Genomic DNA, 19,720 nt, shown 5'->3' on the forward strand with positions numbered 1-19,720 from the left:
AATAGCATTTATTAAGTGCTTACTATGTGCAAAGCATTGTTCTAAGCACTGGGGAGGTTACAAGGTGGTGAGGTTGTCCCATGGGGGCTCACAGTCTTCATCCCCATTTTACAGATGAGGGAACTGAGGCCCAGAGAAGTTAAGTAACTTGCCCAAAGTCACACAGCTGACAAATGGTGGAACCGGGATTTGAACCCATGACCTCTGACTCCAAAGCCCAGACTCTTTCCACTGAGCCACGTTACTACTATAATTTCTGAAAAAGGTACTAAAATCAAGCAGCGGAGAAGCAGTGTGGCTCAGTGGAAAGAGCCCAGGCTTTGGAGTCAGAGGTCACGGGTTCAAACTCCGGCTCTGCCAATTGTCAGCTGTATGACTTTGGGCAAGTCACTTCACTTCTCTGGGCCTCAGTTCCCTCATCTGTAAAATGGGGATGAAGACTGTGAGCCCCCCGTGGGACAACCTGATTACCTTGTAACCTCAACAGTACTTTGCACATAGTAAGCACTTAATAAATGCCATCAAAAAAAAAGTTGTCCTTCTAGCTGCTCTTGGACAGCTTTTGAAACTACAGTTCAGGATTTGTAAAGTCTAAAGATTTAGTCTAAAGTCTAAAGATTTGTAAAGATTTGTAAGTCTTCTAGACTGTGAGCCCACTGTTGGGTAGGACCGTCTCTATATGTTGCCAACTTGTACTTCCCAAGTGCTTAGTTCGGTGCTCTGCACACAGTAAGCGCTCAATAAATACGATTGAATGAGTGAATGAATGAATTTGTAAAGACATGGTCTAGTTTAGAAAGCAGAAATGCTCCCAAAATAGAAGGGGTCAGGAGAGGTGGGCAGAAAGAAGTCCTGGGAGAGGTGCCGAGGCCCCAGAGGGAGCTTCCAGCCAGGACGATAGGACCACTGGGTGATCCTTTAATAATAATAATGGCATTTATTAAGCGCTTACTCTGTGCAAAGCACTGTTCTAAGCGCTGGGGTAGATACAAGGTAATCAAGTTGTCCCACGTGGGGCTCACAGACTTAATCCCCATTTTCCAGATGAGGGAACTGAGGCCCAGAGAAGTGAAGTGACTTGCCCAAAGTCACACAGCTGACAAGTGGCGGAGCCGGGATTCGAACCCATGACCTCTGACTCCAAAGCCCGGGCTTTACTTCTAGGACAGACTGTTACAGACCACTCCAGGAGATACGGGATGGTGACACTGTTGCGCTACTTGGTCCTGGAAGCAGATGATCTTGGGTAATGCTTTCTGGGCCAGAGCAGTGTGCCCTCATCATATAGGTGGACAATAGCTGCCCTGACCTCAATAATAATAATAATAATGATAGCATTTATTAAGCACTTACTATGTGCAAAGCACTGTTCTGAGTGCTGAGGAGGTTCAAGGTGATGAGGTTGTCCCACGGGGGGCTCACTGTCTTAATCCCCATTTTACAGATGAGGGAACTGAGGCCCACAGAAGTTAAGTAACTTGCCCAAAATCACATAGCTGACAAGTGGCAGAGCTAGGATTTGAACCCATGACCTCTTATTCCAAAGCCCGGGCTCTTTCCACTGAGCCGCGCTGCTTCTCAAGCTTACAAAAAGCAGGGGAGATGGACACTAAAATGAATTACAGGTGGGGGGATTGTGTTATTCTGAGTAAGCAAAGATATGCTCTAGTGCCAACAGTGACCATCCTATAGTGAAGAAAAACCAAATACAATAAAGCACTATCACTAAGTGGACAGCCTCAAGGTGAAAACGAGATGTGTTTCCTGAACTTGCTTCAGTTAATTAAAATAGAACAGCTTTAATAACAGACACGCTGTTTTACTCATCACTGTTCTTTAAATTTTATCCCTCCAGCGAGATGAAATTTTACTTGCTCCTTTTGGCTTTTTCAAAAACTTTCAAACAGCTTACTCTACTTCGAAGCCTCCAACTAATCAGTTTATCAATTTATAAATCATATTATGCATAATAAATCCTACCTCACCTCCCTTCTCTCCTTCTCCAGCCCAGCCTGCACCCTCCGCTCCTCTGCCGCTAACCTCCTCACTGTACCTCGTTCTCGCCCATCCCGCCGTCGAGCCCCGGCTCACGTCCTCCCCCTGGCCTGGAATGCCCTCCTTCACCTCCTCCAAGAGGCCTTCCCAGACTGAGCCGCCTTTTTCCTCTCCTCCTCCCCATCCTCCCGGCCCTACCTCCTTCCCCTCCCCACAGCACCTGTATATATGCTTGTACAGATTTATTACTCTATTTTACTTGTACATATTTACTATTCTATTTATTTTGTTAATGATGTGCATTTAGCTAAGTCTATTTGTTCTGATGACTTGACACCTGTCCACATGTTTTGCTTTGTTGTCTGTCTCCCCCTTCTAGACTGTGAGCCCGTTGTTGGGTAGGGATGGTCTCTATCTGTGGCTGAATTATACTTTCCAAGCACTTAGTACAGTGTTCTGCACACAATCAGTGCTCAATAAATACAATTGAATGAATTGAGTGAATGAATTAAGTACTTACACTGTGCTTAGCCCTGTACTGTTTGTGAAAACACCATTTAACAGAGTTGGTAGATATATTTGCTGCCCACAACAAGCTTACAGTTAAGAAGGAAACCCTTGGGAAAAAGGATATCTTGGCAAGGAATTCGTGGGCATAGGAGGAAAGAATTGAACGCTTAACTGCTGACTTTAATAATAGTAATAATAGCTATGGTATTCATTAGGGATTTAATATATACTAAGCACTGTACTAAGCACTGTGGTAGAAACAGTTTGGACACGGTCTGTATCCCAGGTGGGATTCACAGTCTAAGTAGAAGGGAGAACATATATTGAATCCAGGTAGGGAATCTTCCTGTTATATTTTTATACTGTACTCTCCCATGTACTTAGTTCAATGCTCTGTACACAGTTAGTGCTCAATAAATAGATTGACTGATATGTAGCAGATGTGGAAACTGAGGACATTAAGTCAACAGAGCAGTTAAATGACTTGCCCAAAGGTCACAAAACAGGATAGAGGTGGAGGCAGGATCAGAACCCAGGTCCCAGGCTTATGTTCTTTCCACTAGGCCACGGCGCTCCTCCTTAATGTGTGTTGTTGATTGCATGTAGGTGCTATCTTTGTTCCTAATAAACAGTAGTGTATTTGTTAGTTTGTGTTTTGAACTCTTCATTGAGCTCCTTCTGGGCACTGATCGTGTCTACCAATTCTATTGTGTTGTACTCACCCAAGCGCTTAGTGAAATGCTCTGCACATAGTAAACACTCAAATCACTTCACACACAATTCGCCTCATCTATAAATAGGACAGATCATATCAGTATTCAGTGTCAAAGGCACAAGTCCATGCTATGGACTAATGGATTGCAAAACTACCATCTTAAAGAAAGCAAGCCAAACTGCTCTTTAACAATGTCACCAACTTCTGTTTTTTAGTTTACATTCCTATAGCTTGAAAAGTGCAAAACCGTCTTTTCCCCCCTCGACGTTTTCTAAAAATAATTCACTCTTGGGCTGTTACCTTATAACACATGCCAAATCTCAGCCCAGAGTGAATTTTTGTAGCCAGCTTAGAACATCCCCAAATAGAAACTGCTGACAGTTCCTTAAATGCAGAAACACTGGCAGGTGCCACGGCAATAAATTCACCAGCTCAGAATCTACAAAACAATAAATCGATCAAAATTGGGGCATGAAGGGAAAATCATCTGCAACAAATGGGTTGCCAAAGGTTTAGCACCTCTTGTGTGGCTTTCAGGTTTTTCCATCCTATGGCAAATCATCCTGGGAACACTCAGAGGAAAATTTGAGGTCAAAGAGAAAGACTACAGCAGCAGAATTGCTGTATTTTCAGCTGACCATTTACCAGTGGGATATCCCTGCTGCTTCCAACTATAAATCAAGCAAGGAAAAGGTTAAGATGCATTCAAGTTAGGAATCCAAATAACTAAGAGTAAGGAATAGATAACCCTTGTAACCTCCCCAGCGCTTAGAACAGTGCTTTGCATGTAGTAAGCACTTAACAAATACTATCATTATTATTTATAACCCAGGGCTGGGCCTTCTTTTAATTGTTCTTGCAGGATTTTTCCTCACTCAGTCATATTCAGATTAGCTGCCTAATTTTAGTGAAGCATCCAAGTGTGAAATAAAAATTTGAATTCTGTTCATTTTCAGTGAACCCATTCCATTATCTTTTGTGATCTTCAAATTATCATTTAACTTTACCCATGTTGTTAATCAATTAGTTGCATAATGGCTGAGCAGGAGTTGGGTTTGTTATTAATTCTGAGTCAATAGTGGTAGTGTGTTCTAGTGGAAAGAGCACCTTATTGGCAGTCAGGAAATCTGGATTCGATTCCCAGTTTGGCTACTGTGTGTGACCTTGGGCAAGCCACTTTAAATCTCTGGGCTTCAGTTGTTTCATCAGTGAAAGAAACCTACTTTCTCTCTTTTAAACTCTGAGCCCCGTGTGGAATAGGCTGTGTTGTATCTGATTATCATGTATCTATCCAAGTGCTCAGCACTGTGCCTGGCCACCAGTGAATGCTTAATAAATACAATAATAAGGACTGCTAAAGGAGTTTCAACATTCCTCTAAATTGTGAATTTGTTGGACAGTCTGATTGACATCCTCCTTGCTGTAGATTCCAAAAACACTCCTGATAGCCCTTCAAATTCTCAGCGCCGTCTCTCTCTCTCTCTCTCCCCCGCCCCTTTCTTATTTATGATATCAGTTAAGTGCTTACTATGCATCAAACACTCTCCTAAATTCTGGGATAGATTCAAGCGCATCAGGTTGAACTCAGTCCATGTCCCACATGGGTCTCACAGCCTTAATCCGCATTTTACAGATGAGGTCATTGGAGCACAGAGAAGTGAAGTGACTTAAGGTCATAGCAGGCAAGAGGAAGAGCAGGGATTAGAAACAACTCCCAGGCTCTTGCTCTATCAACTAGGCTATGTCTTCTAAATATCATCAATCGTATTTATTGAGCGCTTACTGTGTGCAGAGCACTGTACTAAGCTAAATATGTCCTTCTTCTCTGTGCCATTACACCTTATTACTCCTTTCACCCCGTCCTTCGAATGGGTCAATCCCCAAAGCCAATTCCTGTTGGAATGCTTGATTCTTTAGAAAATAAGAGCGGCTGACATGTGCATGCAACAGAAAAGGATTGTATTTCTCTCCCTCGGGTAAGGGGGACAGAGGGAGAAATAGAAGGTCATGTCAGGTGGAGCACTTAGTACATTGTGCCCAATGGGTCCTAAATAAATCAATCCATCAATTGTATTTATTGAGTACGTACTCTATGCAGAGCACTGTACTAAGCGCTAGGGAGAGTACACTGTAATAATATAACAGGCATATTCCCCGCTCACTATAATGAATGCTTTATGCCGTACTTTCCAAGCTCAGTGGAAAGAGCATGGGCTTTGGAGTCAGAGGTCATGGGTTCAAATTCTGGCTCCACCAATTGTCAGCTGTGTGAATTGGGGCACGTCACTCAACTTCTCTGTGCCTGTCTCTGTGCATACTGTGTCTCTCATTCATTCATTCATTCATTCGTATTTATTGAGCACTTACTGTATGCAGAGCACTGTACTAAGCACTTGGGAAGTGCAAGTTGGCAACATATAGAGACGTTCCCTACCCAACAGTGGGCTCACAGTCTAGAAGAGTGGGCTCACAGTCCTTTCCCACATTTTATCCCGTGTCTTTAAGATATCAATATATGTGGAAGCGCCTCCCCCCACACCTCACCCTCGGGGCAACTGTTGGGCCATTTTCCTAATCCTTGCTTTGGTCGATGAAAAGGATTCTGGAAACTCATCTTACCACCAGTGGTGTCAGCTTTAGACTCACTTCACAAGTGACAAAGACATTAAGAAGAAAAATCAGAATTCCATTTACCTCTTAATTTGCCCTCTAAAAGGGTAAGATGCAATTTAAGATGGTGGAAGGGTAATTGACAAACAATCCCCTGAATGCAGGACTATAAAATGCAGAAACAGAGAAGAAGCTTATCTGACGTTAAGTTGGACTACAATCAGAGTTTCAGCATACCAGTTCATAGTATTTAGGGATACTAAATTATCCATTCTCCATAAATGATCGAAAGTACTGAGGAAATTTGATTTTTAATATAGCCAGTAAAGCCTTCAGGGAACATCCATTACAATGCACGTTGTATTTATATGAACTTCTCAAAATAAAAGGGTAAATCTCTATTTTTCAGACATTTCCTTCTGGTTGCGAAAATATTTTAGAATTTACTTCCTATCCGATGTGGATAGAGAAGCAGCATGGCACAGTGGATAGAACATGGGCTTCGGAGTCAGAAGGAACTGGATTCTAAACTTGGCTCCGCCACTTGTCTGCTGTGTGATCTTGGGCAAGTCACTTTACTTCTCTGTGCCTCAGTTACCTCTTCTGAAAAATGGGGATTAAGACTGAGAGCCCCATGTGAGACCGGGACTGTATCCAACCTGATTTGCTTGTATCTACCTCAGCGGTTAGTAAATGTCTAGCACGTAGTAAGCTTTTAACAAATACCATTAAAAAAAAAAAGTGGGCTGTCAGGCAAATACCAATTCCTTCATTCATTAATCTTCTAATTATAATTATACTAATTTTGGTATTTAGAATGTGTTTACTATGTGCTAAGTACTGGGGAAGAGACAAGATATTCAGGTCATATGCAGTCTGTGTCTCGTATTTATTGAGCGCTTACTGTGTGCAGAGCACTGTACTAAGCGCTTGGGAAGTACAAGTTGGCAACGTATAGAGACGGTCCCAACCCAACAGTGGGCTCGCAGTCTAGAAGGGGGAGACAGACAACAAAACAAAACATATTAACAAAATAAAATAACTAGAATAAACATGTACAAATAAAATAAATAAATATTTATATTTAAGGATAATGTCACTTCTGTTCTACCTCACAAGTGCTTAATATAGTGTCCTACACTTGATAGGCACTCAGTATATTTTGGACATATAATCAGGAGAGCTCATTCATTCAATCATATTTATTGAGCAATTACTGTGTGCAGAGCACTGTACTAAGCACTGGTGAAGTACACATCAGCAACGTATACATTCATTCATTCAATCACATTTATTGAGCACTTACTGTGTGCAGAGCACTGTACTAAGCGCTTGGGAAGTACAAGTTGGCAACATATAGAGACGGTCCCTACCCAACAGTGGGCTCACAGTCTAGAAGGGGGAGACAGAGAACAAAACAAAACATAGTAACAAAATAAAATACATAGAATCAATATGTACAAATAAAATAAATAAATAAATAAACTAATAAGTACATACAAACATATATACATATATACAGGTACTGTGGGGAGGGGAAGGAGGTAAGGCTGTATAGATCATATAGAGACGGTCCCTACCCAACAACAGGCTCACAGTCTAGAAGTGAGGAGACAGACAACAAAACAAAACAAGTAGACAGGTGTCAATACCATCAGAATAATAGAATTATAGCTATATACACATCAGTAATAAAAACAGAGTAATAAATACGTACAAATAAACACAAGTGCTGTGGGGACGCGAAGGGGCTAGGGCAGAGGGAAGGAGGAAGAGGAGAGGAGAAGGGGGAGCTCAGTCTGGGAAGACCTCTTGGAGGAGGCTGATTCTCTGGACAAGATACTAATACCAGGAAAAGTCCAGGGAAAACATGGACGAGGTAGACCTGCAGCTAGATGGATAGAGATCATAACAGTGATAGCAGAAGAACCATTAGAAAGGTTGTGGATTATGGCAGAGGACAGGACATTCTGGAGAAAATATATCCATGGAGCTGCTATGAATTGGAAACAATTCGACAGCACTTAATAATAATAATAATGATACATACATGCTATTACTCCTTCTAGCATTCAGAGTTTCATCCAGTCTTTATCCAGGCATCATCAAATGTTCTCTCTTTCTAGAGACGGTGGAAAACTATACGAGTGTGTGCGTGATCCTACACCATGTAACTGGCATCCATTCAGTTTTTTGTCCTAATTCAGTCAATCTGTCAGTCTAGTGGTACTCGTGTGTGCAGCGGGTTGTACTATGTGCATGGGACTGCAAGAAAAGTAGAGTTTGGAGACATGATTCATCATCATCAATCGTATTTATTGAGCACTTACTGTGTGCAGAGCACTGTACTAAGCGCTTGGGAAGTACATGATTCCTGCTCTAAGGACTGCCACCTCAAATAGCATGTGTTTTGTAGGCTCTCACAACTGAGCCTTTGTAGACTCAGTCAATCTGTCATATTCGTTGAGTTCTTACTGTGTGCAGAACACTATCCTAGAGAAGCAGCGTGGCTCAGTGGTAAGAGCACAGACTTTGGAGCCAGAGTTCATGGGTTCAAATCCAGGCTCCGCTGCTTGTCAGCTGTGTGACTTTGAGCAAGTCACTTAAATCCTCTGTACCTCAGTTACCTCATCTGTAAAATGGGGATGAAGACTGTGAGCCCCACGTGGTGCAAACTTGTATCCCCCAGTGCTTAGAACAGTGCTTTGCACATAGTAAGTGCTTAATAAATGACATTTTTATTATTATTATTATTATTATTATTATTATTATCCTAAGCACTTGGGAAAGTACAATATGGTGACATTGGTAGTCACAGTCCCTGCCCACAGTGATTTTACAGTCTAGAGGAAATTTAATATCCCACCATATAGCATCAATATAAGGGAGATTCTAACTCATGGAGGAAAGTTGAGGAGCTTTTGCTAAAACAGTAAACTACCATAATAATAAATAATTATGGTATTTTTTAAGCACTTACTATGTGCCAAGCACTGTTCTAAACGCTGAGGTAGATACAAGGTAATCAGGTTTTCCCACATGGGACTCACAGTCTTAATCCCCATAACGCTGAGGTAGATACAAGGTAATCGGGTTTTCCCCCATGGGGCTCACAGTCTTAATCCCCATTTTACAGATGAGTTAACTGGGACACAGAGAAGTTAAGTGGCTTGCCCAAGGTCTCACAGCAGACAAGTGGCAGAGCCGGGAATAGAACCCATGTCCTCTGTCTCCCAAGCCCGGGCTCTTTCCACGGAGCTATGACTAAAGTCCAAATATATGAATTCAGATGAAGTTTTTTTCATGTTGATTAAAAATGGTGACTGCTGTATCCTTCTACCTATAATTTATTTTAGTTCCTGACTCCTTCACCAGGCTGCAGGCGTCTTGAGGGTAGGATTGGATCTACTAACTCTACTGAACTTTCCCAGCTACTTAGTGCAGTGTTTTGCATGTGGTATGCGCTCAACATATAGTATTGATCTATTAATTATTGGTTGACTGAAAATATTGTACTCTTGTTGAGGAATGTGGGACAATAGAAGAGAGAATTTATCAGTGTTTTGCCTAATCAGTATTGATGATGAAGGTCTCAAGGGATATCAATCAATCAGTGGTATATATTGAGTGCTTACTAGGTGCAGAGAGCACTGAACTAAGCACCTTGGGAGAAAACAGTACAACAGAATCAGCCCTTGCTGTAACAAGGGGGATAGAGTCTAGAGGGGGATAATTAGTCAGTCAATCATAATTATTGAGTGCTTACTGTGCACTGAGCACTGTACTTAGCACTTGGGAGAGTACACTACAACAATAAACAGACACATTCCCCGCCCACAGCAAGCTTACTGTCTAGAGGGGGACAAATGACTGAAGACACAGTTCGTTTCTGAAACCAGGGGTGGAAAGGGAATATTCTTCTAATGGCCACCTCTCTGTGACCATAAAGTCATGCAATTTGGAGGAGAGGATTTTCCAGAAGAAATTCAGACACAGGCTCAAGTGTGGAAGGAAACTCCTGAGGAAGTTCACATGCAGTCACACTTACAGTGCTCTGCACACAGTAAGCGCTCAATAAATACGATTGATTGATTGATTGAGGGTCCCATTTTAATTCTCTCCCTTCACTTGTTCTACATCCTCAGTGACCTTTCTCCTTCGGCAAGAAGGGCGCCGTCTTCTCTAAACGGAGGTCAGCATCGTCAGGCATACCATTCCATCTGGCTCTTTCTAGATACCAGTGCCTCGTTTATCAAATATTTGTCACGGACCTGCATGATGATATTTTGATTTAGACATATTCTGGTGATTTCTAGGAGAGAGAAAATCTTTTCTCCCTGTTCTATGTGCTTTGGGAAATGCAGTGATAGAAGCTCTCTTGTGTTCAGCATTTGGGGGTGTTCCAATTACTGGAACACACCTGTCGAGTGTTAATTAATGCTTCACAAAAGTAACCCTCCAGGAATAAGTGGATTTTTTATAGTATTTGTTAAGCACTTACTACGTGTCAAGCACTGTTCTAAGATCTGGGATAGATACAAGTCAGTCAGGTCAGATACAGTCCCTGTTCCACAGCCCAAGTTGGAGGAAGAGCAGGTATTGAATCCCCATTTTTCAGTCGGGGAAACTGAAACACAGAGAAGTTAAATGACTTGCCCAAGGTCACACAGCAGATGTGTGGCAGAGTCAGGATTAGAACCCAGGTCCTCTTGTTCTTAGGTCTGTGCTTTATCCACTGGGCCACTCGGCTTCCTGATTCAGGCCAAAGTTTTAGGGGCAGCTGTGAACTTTGAAATTTTATTTCAGTTGTCATCTAAATTGCACGGGTTTAGGTTGTTTTACTTCTGTTACCTTTTCACCTGGAGTTTCTTTTGGGAAAAAAACAACTCTGTGGAATATTAAATTTTGGCAGCAGGGTTTTGTTGAACATGACTAATTTTTTTTTTTCAAGTGGTCATGCTTTCCCTCACAAACTGCCACTTTTGAAAAGATGAATCATTCTACTTCTATCAGAAATGGTTGGTGAGGGAATTTGTGTGCCCGAGTTTATACCAAGAATTAATTCTGCCAACTAATATTTTATAATTGCCAAATTAAGGAACTATATAATTAAAGCAAAATGAGCCCTGCAGGTGCTTTGAAACATAATCTACAGCACTCTTAGTTTTTTTAAACTGCCTTCACTTTTAAATAAAGGTTTAAACTTTTATTAAGTCCCGTGTTATATTTGAATAACTGAGTGATTTCCAAACACATGTCTTTAGTTTTAAGAAAAGAAAGCATGGTTTATTTTTTTCCAACATTTAACTTGGTGGCTCTTTAAAGAGGAAGGGAGAAAACCAGCCAACTTTCAAACGTCCCTTTCTATACTTCTGTAATTTATTTATAGCCAAACGTGACCTTCCACCACTACTTCCTTTCATCTGAGGAGAGGCAATTCCCCTGAAACGGGGAAAAAGCATCTCTGAAGCATATTCAGTACCTGCAGCAGATCATTGGATTAGACGTTTCCTAAGGTGGAGGACTCTTTAGGAGAAACGGGGCTAATGTACAACATAGTGCCCAACACTCAGAGACTTTCTTGATAAATCTTAAAGAAAAGTGCATCCACTGAAACAATACACTTTTACTGGAGTCAAATTATATTCATTCATTCATTCAATCGTATTTATTGAGCGCTTTCTGTGTGCAGGGCACTGTACTAAGTGCTTGAGAAGTACAAGTTGACAACATATATAGATGGTCCCTACCCAACAGTGGGCTCACAGTCTAGAAGGGGGAGACAGAGAACAAAACAAGACATATTAACAAACTAAAATAGAGTAAATATGTACAAATAAAATAGAGTAATAAATACATACAAATATACAGGTGCCGTGGGGAGGGAAAGGAGAAAATACCAGCTTCCTGGAGATGCCGGGGATTGAACCCGGGACCTCACACATGCAAAGCGCGTGCTCTTCCATTGAGCTACATCCCCCAGCTGTTGATGCATTCTTTCTCCAAGATTGTGAGCCCACTGTGGATCCAACCAACTCAGATCTTCCCCAGGGCTTAGCCCAGTGTAAGCATTTCGTACATTTCACAATATGAATAATTAATATTATTACTCACACTATTTAAAACCCGGAATCTGCTTGTTAAATTATCAGCATGAAATTACAATTTCAAGATCCATTTAAATGCCACTCACTCGGCATTCTCTGGGCAGGGATGCGAGAACCAGAGAATTTGGATTGTTCAGTTAATGCACTTAGAATAATAATAATGATGGCATTTATTAAGCGCTTACTTTGTGCAAAACACTGTTCTAAGCACTGGGGAGGTTACAAGGTGATCAGGCTGTCCCACGGGGGGCTCACACTCTTAATCCCCATTTTACAGATGAGATAACTGAGGCACAGAGAAGTGAAGTGACTTACCCAAAGTCACACAGCTGACAGTTGGTGGAGCTGGAATTTGAACGCATGCCCTCTGACTCCAAAGCCCGTGCTCTTTCCACTGAGCCACGCTGCTCCTCGATAAAATTCATTACCACGAAACTTAAGCTCAGTAGCACATATGCAATCATTCAGTGACATTTTATGAGCACTTTCTGTGTATAGAGCACTGTACTAAGCACTTCAGAGAGTGCTTCTAGACTGTGAGTCCATTGTTGGGTAGGGATTGTCTCTATTTGTTGCCGAATTGTACTTTCCAAGCGCTTAGTACAGTGTTCTGCCCCCAGTAAACACTCAGTAAATAAGATTGAACGAATTCAGAGAGTACAGTTCGAGTTGGTAGACATGTTCCATTCTCACTTCATTCATTCATTCAGCCGTATTTATTGGGCACTCACAGTGGGAAGAGCACTCTACACTTGGGAGAGTACAATTCAACAATAAACAGGCACATTCCTTGGCCACAGCAAGCTTACAGTCTAGAGGGAAGACAGACACCAATGTAAATAAATCAATTACAGATATGTACTTAAGTGCTGTGCGGCTGGGATGGGAGGGTGTATATATATATGTATATATGTTTGTACATATTTATTACTCCATTTATTTATTTTACTTGTACCTATCTATTCTATTTATTTTATTTTGTTAATATGTTTGGTTTTGTTCTCTGTCTCCCCCTTCTAGACTGTGAGCCCACTGTTGGGTAGGGACCGTCTCTATATGTTGCAAACTTGTACTTCCCAAGCACTTAGTACAGTGCTCTGCACACAGTAAGCACTCAATAAATATGATTGATTGATTGATTGATTAAAGGGAGCAAGTCAGGGTAATGCAGAACGGAGTGGGAGAAGAGAAAAAGAGAGGTTTGTCAGGGAAGGCCTCTTGGAAGAGAAGTGCCTTCAATAAGGCTTTGAAGTGGGGGAGAGGAGTCTAGGGGGGAGACAGCCTTGAAAATAAATGATGGATATGTATGTAATCAATCAATAAATCAATCGTATTTATTGAGTGCTTACTGTGTGCAGAGCACTGTACTAAACACTTGGGAAGTACAAGTTGGCAACATATAGAGATGGTCCCTACCCAACAGTGAGCTCACAGTCTAGAAGGGGGAGACAGAGAACAAAACATATTAACAAAATAAAATAGAATAGATATGTACAAGTAAAATAAATAAATAAATAGAGTAATAAATACGTACAAACATATATAAATATATACAGATGCTGTGGGGAAGGGAAGGAGGTAAGGCCTCCTGTGTCGAAGGCAGCTGAGAGGTCGAGGAGGATTAGGATGGAGTAGGAGCCGTTGGGTTTGGCAAGCAGGAGGTCATTGGTGATCTTTGAGAGGGCAGTTTCCGTGGAATGTAGGGGACGGAAGCCAGACTGGAGGGGGTCGAGGAGAGAGTTGGTGTCGAGGAATTCGAGGCAGCGCGTGTAGACGACTCGTTCAAGGAGTTTGGAAAGGAATGGTAGGAGGGAGATAGGGCGATAACTAGAAGGTGAGGTGGGGTCAAGAGAGGGTTATTTTAGGATGGAAGAGACATGGGCATGTTTGAAGGCAGAGGGGAAGGAACCAGTGGAGAGTGAGCGGTTGAAGATGGAAGTTAAGGAGGGGAGAAGGGACGTAACTGCTGCGGTGCTGAGGGAGGAGTGAATATCAAGTGCTTAAACCTTCTGCCCACTGCCCTAGGAAACCTTGATTAGCAGGAGCCAGAGTACCACTAGCAATGTACCAAGCTTCCAGCGCTATAATCAATGACGCTGAGGCTTTTTTTTTTTTTCTCCCTGCTGGGTAACTCCATCATCCCCATTCCCATCGTCATCTAGAGTGGACAGAAAGGGGAAGATTTGAGTAAGACGAAAGAAGAAGAATCCACTTTTCCTCATGAGGCCCAATTTTCTAACCCTTTATTCATTTTGTTTGCTCGTACTCAGGACAGGCGTCAGTTTTTCCACATCCTTTAGAAATGCGGTCTGAGCACTGGCAAAGATAGAGGAAAGTGGGCAGGGAATGTGTCTGTTTATTGTTCTATTGTACTCTCCCAAGCGCTTGAATGAGCAAAAGGGAAAAAATATTTATCAGCTTTCGAATGCCATCCTCCCGTTCATTCATCCCATGAAACTATGTTGATATTGCTACCAGAGTTAATGAATGAATGAATCCATCAATGGTACTTATTCATTCATTCATTCATTCGTAATTATTCATTCATTCATTCAATCGTATGTATTGAGCACTTACTGTGTGCAGAGCACTGGACTAAGTGGTTGGGAAGTACAAGTTGGCAACATATAGAGACGGTCCCTACCCAACAGCGGGCTCACAGTCTAGAAGGGGGAGACAGACAACAAAACAAAACATATTAACAAAATAAAATAAATATAATAAATATGTACAAGTAGAATAAATAAATATGTACAAACATATATACATATTCCTTCATTCATTCAATCGTATTTATTGAGCGCTTATTGTGTGCAGAGCACTGGACTAAGTGCTTGGGAAGTCCAAGTTGGCGACCATATAGAGATGGTCCCTACCCAACAGCGGGCTCACAGTCTAGAAGGGGGAGACAGACAACAAAACAAAACATATTAACAAAATAAAATAAACACAATAAATATGTACAAGTAAAATAAATAAATAAATCATCATCATCATCATCAATCGTATTTATTGAGTGCTTACTGTGTGCAGAGCTCTGTACTAAGCACTTGGGAAGTACAAATTGGCATCATATAGAGACAGTAATAAATATGTAAATATGTAAATAAATAAATATGTACAAACATATATACATTTATCCAGGTGCTGTGGGGAGGGGAAGGAGGTAAGGCAGGGGGGAGGGGGTGGGGGAAGAGGGGGAGAGGAAAGAGGGGACTCAGTCTGGGAAGGCCTCCTGGAGGAGGTGAGCTCTCAGTAGGGCTTTGAAGGGAAAAATCACTGGAGATGCCGGGGATCGAACCCGGGGCCTCATACTGTGAGCCCCCCGTGGGACAACCTGATCTCCTTGTAATCTCCCCAGTGCTTAGAACAGTGCTGTGCACATAGTAAGTGCTAAATAAATGCCGTTATTATTATTATTATTATTATTATTATTATTATTATTATTATTATAACATGCAAAACATGTGCTCTACCACTGAGCTATCCCCGACTGGCAGCAGCAGCACTGATGTCATGGCTCTGCGTGCAGTGGAGCCACTGAGCTAGGGGGTGGGAAAAGGTGCCTGCCCCCACCTTGGATAATAATAACAATAATAATAAATTGCATTTGTTAATAACAATCAATCAATCAATCATATTTATTAAGCGCTTACTGTGTGCAGAGCACTGTACTAAGCGCTTGGGAAGTACAAGTTGGCAACATATAGAGACGGTCACTATGCAACAGTGGGCTCACAGTCTAGAAGAGTGGGCTCACAATGATGATGGCCCGTTGTTAGGTAGGGATCATCTGTATTTTTTGCCAAATTATACTTTCCAAGCACCTAGTACAGTGCCCTGCACACAGTAAGTGCTCAATAAATGTGATGGAATAAATGAATGAATTATGGTGTTTGTTAATAATAATAATAATAATAATAATAAATTGCATTTGTTAAGCGATTACTATATGGGAAGCACCGTTCTAAGTGCTGGAGGGGATACAAGGCTATCAGGTTGTCCCACGTGGGGATCACAGACTTCATCCCCATTCTACAGATGAGGGAAGTGAGGCGCAGAGAAGTGAAGTGACTTGCCCAAGGCCACACAGCAGACTTATTGAGTGCTTACTGTGTGCAGAGCACTGTACTAAGTCCTCGGGAGAGTTCAAAGACTACCAAAAGCATTCAGCTTCTGGCCCGCACCGAAGCCATCATTTTTCTGCTGTACTTGAATCGTTCCAGCCATTTTCTCCAGCTTTCAGTCTGTACGTCTGGTTGTTCACCCTTCTGTGTGGTAGCTTGCATTTCTCCTTACTGAATTTCATCTTGTTTTTAAAGGATCATTTTTCCAATCTGTTTCAGCCTCTGAATTCTATCCTTTTCTTCTAAAAGGTTAGCCGTCAGTGTCATCTTTTGATTTGAAGGGCAGAATTTTCTCCTCTAGATCGTTGTGGATGAGTAAACCGTGCCCCCTTCCAACAGTAGTATGTTCATAATAATAATAATAATAATAATAATAATGATGGCATTTATTAAGTGCTTACTATGTGCAAAGCACTGTTCTAAGCGCTGGGGAGGTTATAAGGTGATCAGGTTGTCCCACGGGGTGCTCACAGTCAATCAATCAATCAATCAATCAATCAATCATCAATCGTATTTACTGAGCGCTTACTAGGTGCAAAGCACTATTCTAAGCGCTGGGGAGGTTACAAGGTGATCAGGTTGTCCCATGGGGGGCTCACAGTCTTAATCCCCATTTTACAGATGAGGTGACTGAGGCACAGAGAACTTAAGTGACTTGCCCAAAGTCACACAGCTGGGATTCGAACCCATAACCTCTGACTCCAAAGCCCATGCTCTTTCCACTGAGCCACGCTGCTTTCCCAAGCATGTTCATGCCATAATGTTTTTGCATCCCACACTTACTGGCATATTGGCCCCACTCTTCCTAATTTTTGCACCATAAAACTGGGAGTGGGGCTATTATGTGGGGTTATGTGTAAGGATCATATATCATATTTCTCCTGCTACATGATAAGCAGGAGAAAAAGGAAAAAAAAGGAGAAAAGGTTGTGTAGAAGGAAGAGAAACTTAAAAGGGTACTTGAAGCTGAAACTCTTAATTCTCTTGCCCTCTGCCAGGGGCTCCACACGGTAAGCATCTGGCCTGGAATGCCCTCCCTCCGCACATCAGCCAAGCGAGCTCTCTTCCTCCCTTCAAAGCCCTACTGAGAGCTCACCTCCTCCAGGAGGCCTTCCCACACTGAACCCCCTTTTTCTTCTCCTCTTCCCCATCCACCCCACCCTACCTCCTTCCCCTCCCCACAGCGCCTGTCTATATGTCTGTACAGATTTATTACTCTATTTTACTTGTCCATATTTACTATTCTATTTATTTTGTTAGTGATGTGCATTTAGCTTTAATTCTATTTGTTCTGACGACTTGACACCTGTCCACATGTTTGGTTTTGTTGTCTGTCTCCCCCCTCTAGACTATGAGCCCGTTGTTGGGGAGGGACCATCTCTATATGTTGCCGACTTGTACTTCCCAAGCGCTTAGTACAGTGCTCTGCACACAGTAAGCTCTCAATAAATACGATTGAAAGAATGGATGAATCTGATTAGTTAACAGCCCCCCCCCCCCCGTCTTCCTACCTTGGAGTTTGTAGTCATGGTGAAGTCCAAGATATTACATAACCATAATTTATTTTAATGTCTGTCTCCCCTTCTAGACTGTTAATTCCTTGTGAGCAGCAAACATGTCTACCAACTCTACCCACTCTGAGAAGCAGCGTGGCTCAGTGGAAAGAGCACGGACTTGGGAGTCAGAGGTCATGGGTTCTAATCCCGCCTCCGCCACTTGTCAGCTGTGTGACTTTGGGCGAGTCACTTCACTTCTCTCTGCCTCGGTTCCCTCATCTGTAAAATGGGGATTGAGACTGTGAGCCCTATGTGGGACAGGGACTGTGTCCAACCTGATATGCTTGTTTCCACCCCAGTGCTTGGCACACAGTAAGTGCTTAACAAATACCACAGTTATTATTATTATTAAAGTGGGGATTAAGACTGTGAGTCCCACGTGGGACAACCTGATTACCTTGTATCTCCCCCAGTGCTTTGAACGGCACTTGGCACATAGTAAGTGCTTAACAAATACTATCATTATTATTATTACCAACCACCCCTCCCCTGGTCCCAACTGGTTTTTACTACTACTAATAAATAATACCTCCGCACATCCGCCAAGCTAGCTCTCTTCCTCCCTTCAAAGCCCTACTGAGAGCTCACCTCCTCCAGGAGGCCTTCCCACACTGAGCTCCCTCCTTCCTCTCCCCCTCTTCCCCCTCCCCATCCCCCCCACCTTACCTCCTTCCCCTCCCCACAGCACCTGGATATATGTATATATGTTTGTACCTATTTATTACTCTATTTATTTATCTTATTTGTACATATTTATTCTATTTATTTTATCTTGTTAATATGTTTTATTTTGTTGTCTGTCTCCCCCTTCTAGACTGTGAGCCCGCTGTTGGGTAGGGACCGTCTCTATATGTTGCCAACTTGTACTTCCCAAGCGCTTAATACAGTGTGCAGCACACAGTAAGCACTCAATAAATATGATTGAATGAATAATAGTAATAACAATCAATCAATCAATCATATTTATTGAGTGCTTACTGTGTGCAGAGCACTGTACTAAGCGCTTGGGAAGTACAAGTTGGCAACATATAGAGACGGTCGCTATGCAACAGTGGGCTCACAGTCTAGAAGAGTGGGCTCACAATGATGATGGCCCGTTGTTAGGTAGGGATCATCTGTATTTTTTGCCAAATTATACTTTCCAAGCATCTAGTACAGTGCTCTGCACACAGTAAGTGCTCAATAAATGTGATGGAATAAATGAATGAATTATGGTGTTTGTTAATGATAATAATAATAATGATGGTATTTGTTAAGGCTTACTATGTGCAAAGCACTTTTCTAAGCGCTGGGGAGGTTACAGGGTGATCAGGTTGTCCCACGGGGGGCTCACAGTCTTAATCCCCATTTTACAGATGAGGTCACTGAGGCTCAGGAAGTTAAGTGACTTGCCCAAGGTCACAGGAGCCGGGATTTGAACCCATGACCTCTGACTCCAAAGCCCAGGCTCTTTCCGCTGAGCCACGCTGTTAAGCACTTACTACGTGTCAAGCACTGTTCTAAAAGCTTAGGTAGAAACAAAATCGTCAGGCTGGACACAATCCCTGGTCTACATGGGGCTCACATTCTTAACCCCCACTTTACAGATGGGGTAAATGAGGCCTAGAGAAGTAAAGTAACCAGCCCAAGGTCATGCAACAGACAAGTGGCAGAAGTGGGATTAGAACCCAGGCCTTCTGACTCCGTGTTACTCCATTCATTCTATTCTCCTCTTCCCACCCCTGAGCAAGTACATATTACTCTATTTATTATTACTCTATTTATTTATTATTACTCTATTTATTTATTATTACTCTATTTACATTACTGTATTTATTTTACTTGTACACATTTATTCTATTTATTTTATTTTGTTAATATGTTTTGTTTTGTTGTCTGTCTCCCCCTTCTAGACTGTGAGCCTGCTGTTGGGTAGGGACCGTCTCTATATGTTGCCAACTTGTACTTCCCAAGCGCTTAGCCCAGTGCTCTGCACCCAATAAGCGCTCAATAAATATAATTGAATGAATGAATGAATTTCAACATTTTGACTCTTTTCCTCTTCCTACCCCCAAACGAGCTGCTATTACTGCTTATAAAAATATTTCTTTATTTCCACCT

At 42.1% G+C, this 19,720-nt stretch overlaps 1 protein-coding gene and 1 non-coding gene across 4 annotated transcripts in view; one reads left to right on the forward strand and one right to left on the reverse strand.

The window, feature by feature from the left end:
• The window catches only part of HDAC9 (histone deacetylase 9), a 416,231-nt gene that overhangs the window by 38,832 nt on the left and 357,679 nt on the right, over positions 1 to 19,720 (forward strand). The gene's annotated exons all lie outside the window — the stretch shown is intronic.
• TRNAA-UGC lies at positions 11,739 to 11,810 on the reverse strand. The gene has a single exon. It is a non-coding gene; the product is annotated as a tRNA-Ala (tRNA).

The sequence above is a fragment of the Tachyglossus aculeatus genome, chromosome 2, assembly GCF_015852505.1.
Source record: "Tachyglossus aculeatus isolate mTacAcu1 chromosome 2, mTacAcu1.pri, whole genome shotgun sequence".
NCBI classification, from domain to species: domain Eukaryota; kingdom Metazoa; phylum Chordata; class Mammalia; order Monotremata; family Tachyglossidae; genus Tachyglossus; species Tachyglossus aculeatus.